Here is a 9,786-nt window from a genome sequence, read left to right as displayed (position 1 = left end):
ACCGCGGGAGGGAGCCCCAAAGAGGCCGAAGCCGGAGGAGGCCCGAGCTCTGGTTCCTCGCGAGCTTCAGCCGGGCCCCCAGGCCGCCCCGCGGACCCCGTCCCGCCGCGCGTTGCCGACTCAGTTGCCCTGGTGGGACCTTTGAGGAGGTTGCCACACCATCCCCCCTGGGCCGTCTCTGTCACATGTTTCTAACACGGAGGGTGGGCTTCCTGTGTTCTGCATCGCTTTACCTGTACTAGTTCATTTTATATTCGGGACGCCCCTTGGGGTGGTACTGCCCTGGTCCCCGCGTTGCGTTTGAGTAAATAAGGTACCAAGAGGTTCCTTAACTAGCCCGGGTCAGACTCAGGGAGGTGGGTATAAACCCAGGCAGTCTGGCTTCAGAAATACAATAGGAAACAATGTTCAGTTCACGAATTAACTGTTGTGTTTTTGTGTCTTTGAACCTGAACCATCTTTCCGTTAGGAAGAATCGTAAGAGACAGTGAAGACATACGAGGAAGGATAACGACCTATTGTAACATAAAGAATTGAAATGGCAGTACCACCTAAAGTCATTTTTCACGCCAGTCACAGGCTCCCCAGTTTGGGAAACATCCAAACCAGTGGCATTTAAGTTGATAGCGTGCACTCTGTGCCAAATTCTTGTGCGGGTACCATACATGTCTTATTTAATCTTCATAAGAACTCTGAAGAAGGTGTTGTTGTCATATAGGTAGGGAACCCGAGGCTCACAGAGGTGAAGGGAGTTGCCAGAGATCTCACAGTAAATGTTTGAGCTGAGATTCAGAAAGCATCATAAAAATGTGGCCCCATCCTGGGCAGGTTTTCTCAGTGGATTAAATAAAGTCATTACAATGTAGTAAGTGGTTATAGAAACTCATTCGTTCATAACTGTGTGAGACACTGGGCTACAATAGTTTGGAAAAACACATAGCCTCCTTTTCCTGGAGCTGACATTCTGGTGAGTGCCACGGAAGAAGGAAAATCATGTGATAGAGGGCTTTGGGATTACTTTAAATAAAGTGGTCTCATCAGATAATAGTCCTAAAAGGCTTGAAAGTTGAGAAAAACCTATTGTATGAAGAATTGGAGGTAGGTAGACTTCCGGTCAAGACGGCTGCGTAGGCTACTCTCTTCTTAGAGGTAGTCCGGCAGGCTCATTCCCAGTAAACCTGCACTTCTGGAGACCCTGCACCACCTCCTTCTTACACAAACTGGGAGCTATTTTACACACATAGATAACCCTGACAAAGGATTAGAAGGATTAGAATTCAGAAAATATAAATAATTTCTACAAATAAGTAAGAAATATCTATAGCTCATGAGAAAAATGGGGTAAAGGTGTTGGGGGTTTTGGACTTAAAGGGACAATAAATTGTAGGGTAGTGACTAGGAAATATGTGGGGGAAATTGTTAATGGTGAATAGCACCAGATGTTAGGCTTTGGTTCTTGAGTTTGGCAAGAAAGGATTCAGAGCCAAGAACTCGTATATAAGGAAACGTTTATTTAGAAGGTCGTGGAGGTAGAAGAAGTGAGCCAGCTGGGCTGTGTGAATTTAGGAAACACGTTACAGACGCAAAAGAAGGGTCTTTGGAGCTTAGGAAAAAGAAAGCAAAGGTATACGCCCGTGAGGGAAGAAAGGGGGGATAAAAGGTGCCGGTGTGCTGGGGCGGGGGAGAGAAAGGGAGGGGAGGGGAAAAAAACACAAAACAATAAAAAAAAAAAAAAAAAAGAAGGCTGCGTAGGTAAACACAGTCCTCGCCTCCTCCCACAACCACATCAAAATTACAACTAAACTACAGAACAACCATCATTCAGAACTGTCTGCAATCAAGCTGAATGAAAGTCCTAGAACTACGAAATTAAAGAAGCAGCCACATCAAGATGAGTAGGAAGGACGGAGGCTTAGATGGGCTAGTCCCACACCCACGTGTGGTGGATAAAAATCAGGAGGCTACCTCAGCTGGGAAGGTCCTCCCTGAGGAGTGAGGGGTCCTCGTCCCACACCAGGCACCCAGCTCAGGGTTCCAGTGCCAGGAAGAGAAGTCCCCATAATGTCTGGTTGTAAAAACCAGCAGGAACTAAGGCTGCTGGAGCCCTAATCTGTTCCTCTCAAAGGGCCCTCGCACAGACTTACTCAGACTTGCACCCTCCAGGCTCCAGCGTGAAGGAAGCAGCTGGAAAGGCACCAGAGATGTATTGGGAAGAACTGAGTTTTTGGCATTGGGGCAAGAACTGGAGGGGCAGCTTTCTCCTGGACAGACTAGCTGTCAGAGGCCGGTGATCCTTTGGTGAGCCCTTCACCTGGGAGGCAAAGCGCCCCTATATCTGGGATTCCAGCAACCTGGCTCACACTGTTTGCCCTGCCCTGGTGATTCCCCTAGGCCCTACCCCACCCAACTTTTGGGCCCACCCAAGCTGTTTCCTGCAGCTTTACCATAGAATTGGCTGTTTTGGATCCTGCTTCAGATAATCCTAACATCTCAAACAAGTAGCATCTGGTCTTATCGAACCCCATACCTCACGTTAAGTGGCCCCAGGCCTGGCATTAGAAGCAGCCAGCCTTGGTTCACAACTTGGCTTTTCCTAGGCACCTCCAAGCCCAGCACAAGAAGCAGACATCAGCAGTTCACTTTGTATCTTATGCTGGGTGGTCCTGGGTAAAACAGGCAGTGGCTGACCTTGCCCCAGAGCTAGCACATCCAGTGGACAGCTTCAGACCACATCAAAACACCACCACCCAACCACCTCCACAAGTGACACACTCAATGAGTGGACTCAATGGGTACCAGAACCCTGCTGAAGTAAGTCTTGCTCTGTGTGGTGGATCCCTGCACAGCTGATTTCCAAGGTAGCCAGTGGTCAGTGGGCCTAGCCAGTCCTTGCAGCTGATCAGCTTGAGTAAATACCTCCCATTGATGTACCAACAGTAATCAAGGCTCAATTACAACAGAAGGGTGTACAGTCCACACAAGGGGTGCACCTCAAGGGCCCAGCTGGGGTGATCAGGGAGGCTGTGCCACTGGACCCTACAGGACATGTAATGCAATAGGCCACCATACCAAGCTTAGGAGACATAGCAATTCTACCTAATCCATAGAAACAAACACAGGGAAGCAGCTAAAATTAGGAGACAAAGAAACATGTCCCAAATGAAAAAAAAGAATAGAACTCCAGGAAAAGAACTAAATAAAATGGAGATAAACAATCAATCAGCTGCAGAGATCAAAACACTGGTTATAAGGATGCTCAAGGACCTTAGTGAGAACTTCAAGGAACTTAGAACATGAACAACATAAAAAAGAACCAGTCAGAAATGAAGGATGCACTAACTGAAATAAAGAATAATTTACAGAGAATCAATGGTAGAGTAGGTAAAGTCAAGAAGCAAACCATCAATTTGGAATATAAGGAAGCAAAAATACCCAATCAGAATAGCAAAAAGAAAAAAGAATCAAAAAAAAAAAAAAATGAGGATAGTGTAAGGACACTATCTGGGACAACTTCAAGGGTGCCAACATTCGCATCTTGGGGGTGCCAGAAGAAGAAGAGAGAGAACAAGAAATTGAAAACCTATTTGAAAAAATAATGGCAGAAAACTTCCCTAACTTGGTGAAAGAAACAGACATACAAGTCCAGGAAGCACAGAGAGTCCCAAACAAGATGAACCCCAAGAGGTCCACACCAAGACACATCATTATCAAAATGCCAAAGGTTTAAGACAAAGAGAGCATATTAGAAGCAGCAAGAGAAAAGCAGTGTGTTACCTACAAAGGAGCTCCCATAAGACTGTCAGTTGATTTCTCAAAAGAAACTTTGCAGGCCAGAAGGGAGTGGCAAGAAATATTTAAAGTGATAAAAAGCAATGACCTACAACCAAGATCACTCTATTTTGCAAAGCTATCATTTAGAATCGATGGACATATAAAGTGTTTCCCAGACAAGAAGAGGCTAAAGGAGTTTATCACCACCAAACCAGTATTATATGAAACTTTGAAGGGTTTTCTTAAAGGAGAAGAACAAAAATATGAACAATAAAATGGCAGTTAATACATATCTATCAACAATTGTATCTACAAACAAAATGAGCAAGCAGAACAGAAACAGACTCATAGATACAGAGAATATTTTGTTGCTTGCCAGATGGGAAGGCGCTGTGGGGATGGGTGAAAAAGATGAAGGAATTAAGAAGTATAAATTGGTTGTTAGTGAAAGGGAAGGAGGGAGGGAAGACGGGAAGAGACAAACCAAAGAACTTCTACGCATATATGCATAACTAATGAACACAGACAATAGTGTGGGGAAGGCAGGAAGGGGGCAGGAATGGGAAGGAGTGGGTCAATGGGGGAAAAAAGGGGGGACATCTGAAATACATTCAACAATAAAGATAAGTTAAAAAAATAAAAATAGCCCTGGCCGGTTTGGCTCAGCGGTTAGAGCGTCGGCCTGTGGTCCAGAGAGACCTGGGTTCGGTTCCCGCTAAGAGCACGTACCTTGGTTGCAGTTTGTCCCCGGCCCTGGTTGGGTCGTGGGTGGCAACTACTGGATGTGTCCTTTTCACATTGATGTTTCTCTCTCTCTCCCTCCCACTCTATCTGAACAAAAAAATGGAAAAAAATGTCCTCGGGTGAGGAAAAAAAATAAAAATAAATAAAAATAAAATAAAACACACACATACACACACAAAGAATAATTGATGGCAGACTATTCTAAAAAGAGGGAAGAGCAATTGTAAAGGTCCTGAAATGAGAACAAGTGTTGTCGTAGAGTTTACCAAGTAGGAACAACCGGGGTAATCATGGAGTTTACCAACCGGGTTAAATTGTGTTCCTCCAAAGTTCATTAGACTTTTGTCTCAGAATATGACTGTATTGGAAATAGGGCCTTTAAAGAGGTGATAAGTTAAAATGAGGCCCTTGGGGTAGGTTCTAATTATTCTGACTGGTGTCTTTATGTGAAGAGGAAATTTGGACACACGGGGAGACATTAGGAATGCACAGCCATGTGAGGATACATGGAGAAGGCAGCCGGCTGAAAGTCAAGGACAGAAGTCTCAGGAGAAATCAAATCTGCTGACACCTTGATCTGGAACTTGTAGCCTTCAGAACTGTGGGAAAGTTTTGTTGTTTAAGCCACCCAGTCTGTACTGTTTTGTTATGGAAGCCCTAGCAAACTAATACACTGCATATTTAGATATAGATTACAATAGGAATGAGAGCCCTGTAAGAAAAGTATGGGGTTCATGAGAGGGTATAACAAATGTACCTAACCCATTCTGGCCTGGAAAAGGGAAGGACTCATAACGGTGTGACATTTAAGGTGCGATCTGAAAGGGAAGGAGTTAGGCTGGGGAAAGGCCTTCTAACCATTCAGTTCTGTGCTACCATCACTCCATGCATCTATGGAACAGCTTAGTCTTGTAAACGGCACAACTCTTCATCTCGTAAACTGGAAACTGCACCAATTAAACAATAACTCTCCATTCCCTCCTCCTCTGCAACCAGTTTTCTGCTTTCTCTATGAATTTGACTTCTGTTTAGGATTTGGAAAGAAGTTTGGTGGGATCAGAGGTAAAGTGACTCAGTCTGACATCTGTGTCCAGGAAACAGCTGACTTTTGAGCTAGACCTTGAAAAATGGGCACCTATGTTGTCGGTGTAAGAGGAAAATAATTGCTGACAGAAGTAAGGGCAGATGTATACCAGCCAAGGATACTGGAAACTCCACATCTCCTCTGTGGACCTCTATTGTTACCAGTTTACCTGCACACTGAATTCTGATGTGTTTTCCTGAAACATTGACTTTATTATGTCACTCTTCTGCTCCAAAATGCAGAATAACTCATTATCTGAGGTATGAAGGTCACATTCTTCAACCTGCCACTCAAAGTTCGACATTTTTATTTGACAGCAAAACTACTCATAATTAGAGCTAATCTTCAAAATCTCTTCCTACCCATCAAAATGTAATAAATGAGAAATGACTTAAGAGTACATAATCATGTAATTTTAACTTTGAATTAAACTCTCTGACAGGGAAGATAACTCTGATCTCTATGCTACTAAATTGTAGGATACAGAGGCTAGATCTCAAAGTCAATAATGTGTTGACCTGTTTTAGTTACACAGGCAAGGAAATATTATTTTGGGGAAGATATTTTTCTATAGATCTTCACACAATTCTTAATCCTTTTGTAAAGAAAATTGTTGGAAGTGTGAAAACCTCTAGTTCCTTTCAAATATTAGATCTATCAAGAAAAGGTCCCCCAAGTCTTCTTTACTCTTATAGCCAATTATAGAGTGGGACACAAGTAGGTTTACAGTTTTTCATGTGGAAAAAAAATATAGTAAGTAGTTAGAATATTGTTTCTCATACTTACAACTGTAAACCTACTTTTGCCCCACACTGTGCATCCCATTACTGTAGGGCTAGTCATATGTGGCTACCAAACACTTGAAATGTGGCCGATATGCCCTGGCCGGTTTGGCTCAGTTGTTGGAGCGTCGGCCTGCGGTCCAGAGAGACCCGGGTTCGGTTCCTGCTAAGGGCATGTACCTCAGTTGCAGTTTGTCTCCGGCCCTGTTTAGGTTGTGCGGATGGCAACCGCTCGATGTGTCCCTTTCACGTCGATGTTTCTCTCTCTCCCTCTCCCTCCCACTCTATCTGAACAGAATATGGGAAAATGTCCTTGGGTGAGGATTAAAAAAAAAAACATTAAAAAAAAAAAAGAAAGAAATGTGGCCGATGTGATTGAGCAACTGAATATTTAATTTTAGTTAAATTTAAAAATTAACAGTGTGAAATATTTTCCTCATACACATTTCATTGTTTTTGAAAAGACTATATTTTACTTTAAACTGAAAATTTTAGCATTTGAGTTGAGATGGGCTATAAATGTAAAATATATAAATATATACCACATTTCAAAGATGTGGAGCAAAAAAAAAAAAAAAGTAAAATACCTTAGTTTTTTCATATTGATTGCATGTTATAGTTTGGATGTATTGGCTTAAATAAAAGCTAGCATTAAAATTAATTCCATTAGTTTGTTAATGTGGCTGATAGAGAATTTAAAATTACATATGTGGCTTGCATTTCTCTCCCTTCCTCCCGCCCTCCTTCCCCTACAATTTGTATTCATTTCTGTTATTTGTTTGGCAAGTACCAGAAATTGATAAAGGTTTATTAAATAAAATGGGGATTTATTAGAAGGATACTGGGTAGTTTGTAGAAATAATGAATGTCTGAGAACAAGGCCAAGTTAAAAGGACAGAAACTAGGGTAGCCCAGGGATCTAGAAAGCAGTAATTAATTTAGTGCCACTGCAAGAATCTCTTGCACCAACTGATTTCTCTGTTCTTAGAATATTCTACTCCAGTTTTCAAAGTCTATAAGAGAGTCTCATAGAATCTTAGTTAAGAGAGAACAAGACCTGATTTATAGTCCCTATAGGAGTATACAAAATGGGAGAGGATAATTCTTTAAAGAGAAATTAGGTGCGGTAACCCAAAGAAGAGGTAATCCTTATAATAGCCAAAACAGCAACGCCAAGGACAAATATATATTTAAGGCAGGAAAGTATAGCATTATGTTGACACAGCCCTGAAGGACAAATAATTGGAGTGTCAGTTGAGCAACTCATATCCAACATCAGATCTACCCTTTCTCACAAAATGTGCTCCCCCTTCCTGCTCCCTAATTTCATTTAATAAGCAAGCATTTATTGATGGCCTGTTAAGTGTAAATTGGGACTCTGTGTCAGTTAGCTTAAGAATCTAGTGCAGTACATCCCTTCTGCTCTTACATTCAGTTACTTTTCAATGATCTGTTTGTGGTTATCTTGTGACTGTCTTAAATTAGAGCTTTAGTACTGGAAGTGACCTTATGGAACATCAGGTAGTAATTCTTGAATATCAGTCAGTGGATATAACAATGACCAGAGGAAATCAGAACATATCAAAAACAAAATGATTTCTGATATCTGGATGATTCCAATGGTCGGCCGTGATTAGGAAACTACTGAGCTGGATGGCTCTCCTAATTATGTACACCAAATTACATCAAGTGAGAATTCAGATTTGTGAACCTCACATTTAGCTTTCTTTTTATTGTGCCCCATTCATTCTTTCTTTTCCATTGCCATGAGCCTATCCCTGAATTTAATGGCTAAATCTTACTACTCTATGATTGTCTGACTATTGTAGATTCCTGTTTTTCTGTCTCCTGCATTTTTTTTTTTATTCCTTAACCCATATTTTTGATAATCTCATGTTCCCAACCCTTTGGCCAACCCCTGCCCCCTTGTATGACACAGACAGGGATATGGTCTTAAGTGGTGTCATAGAGATGAGTTCAGCAGGGAACCTAATTTGGATTTGAGGAGACTGGAGAGCCTTCACTGGGAAAGTGACATCTAAACAGAGTTGGCAAGATGAGTTGAGTATTCCAGACAAAAAAGGGAAAGGGGCAGGAGAAGTGAAGGAGTGTTTCAGTCAGATGGAAAGGGGTTTAAATGAGGCCTGTGTGTTACAAGTTTGGACAGGCAAGCTAGGCCAGATCTGAAAGCTGGTAAGATTCCGGACGTTGCTGTGAAAGGATTGAACAGTGCTGAACAGAAGGACATCATTTAAAAGTTGCACAGTTAGGCCCTGGCCAGTTTGGCTCAGCAGTTAGAGCGTTGGCCCATGGATCAAAGAGTCACGGGTTTGATTCTGGTCAAGAATACGTACCTTGCGGTTCAGTCCCTGGCCCTGCTTGGGGTTCAGTCCCTGGCCCTGCTTGGGGTCGTGCGGGAGGCAACCAATTGATGTGTCTCTCTCCCATAGATGTTTCTCTCTCTCTCCCTCACTCTGTCTGAAAATGAATGGAAAAGTGTCCTCGTGTGAGGATTAAAAAAAAAAAAGTTGCACAGTTAGAACTGTGTTATCTTTAAGATCACTGTGGCTGAAAGTGAAGTAGGTAAATGGAGGGAGGGAAAACAAAACAAAGCAAGGCAGGGAGAAAGTCTGACCCTCACCTCATCTCAAATATTCTTCTAGATTATTCTTCCTAATTTTTTTTAGATTAGTTTCCTATTTTAACTAGATAAGTATCACCTATGAGATAAAATTCAGGCTGACCATCAAGGCTTCCTACACCTGCCTTCTAGCCTTCTCTCCTAGCTCTTTAGCTTTGTCTTGTATGCCTCAGTTTAGTCTCCTCTAGCCAAACTGATCTATGCTTCCAAACATTTCATATTTAACCTCCATGTAAATATTCTTACTGTCTTCTATTTCTGAAATGATGCCTGAAATAATGTTGTTGCTTCTTTCAACCTTCAAATCCTGCCTATCTCTCAGAACCCAATTCAAATTTTACCTTCTTCTTACATCAACTGAAAACGATGACTTTCTCCCCCCATCGCTTAATGTTTTATACTTTAAATGTTTAATTATACACTATTTCTTAATGTTTACCTAACATGATTGCAGGTGTAAGAGAGGAGTTTTGAGTTTTATGGTTACCTGAACTGCTTCAAGCAGTTCTTTTATTTATTATTTTTAAATCATCACCCAAGGATATTTTTTCTATTCATCTTCAGATAGAGTGGGAGGGAGGGAGAAACAGAGAGGGAGAGAGAGAGAAGCATTAATGTGAGAGTGACACATCAACTGGTTGCCTCCCACATGACTCTGGCCAGGCCTGGGGACAAACTGCAACCAAGGTACGTGCCCTTGACCGGAATCAAACCTGCGACTCATTGGTCCATGGGCCAACGCTCTAACCACTGGGCAAAACAAG

This window comes from Molossus molossus, unplaced genomic scaffold (assembly GCF_014108415.1).
Source record: "Molossus molossus isolate mMolMol1 unplaced genomic scaffold, mMolMol1.p scaffold_m16_p_21, whole genome shotgun sequence".
NCBI lineage: Eukaryota > Metazoa > Chordata > Mammalia > Chiroptera > Molossidae > Molossus > Molossus molossus.
The sequence above is the reverse complement of the archived record's forward strand: the minus strand, read 5'-3'. Positions refer to the sequence as shown.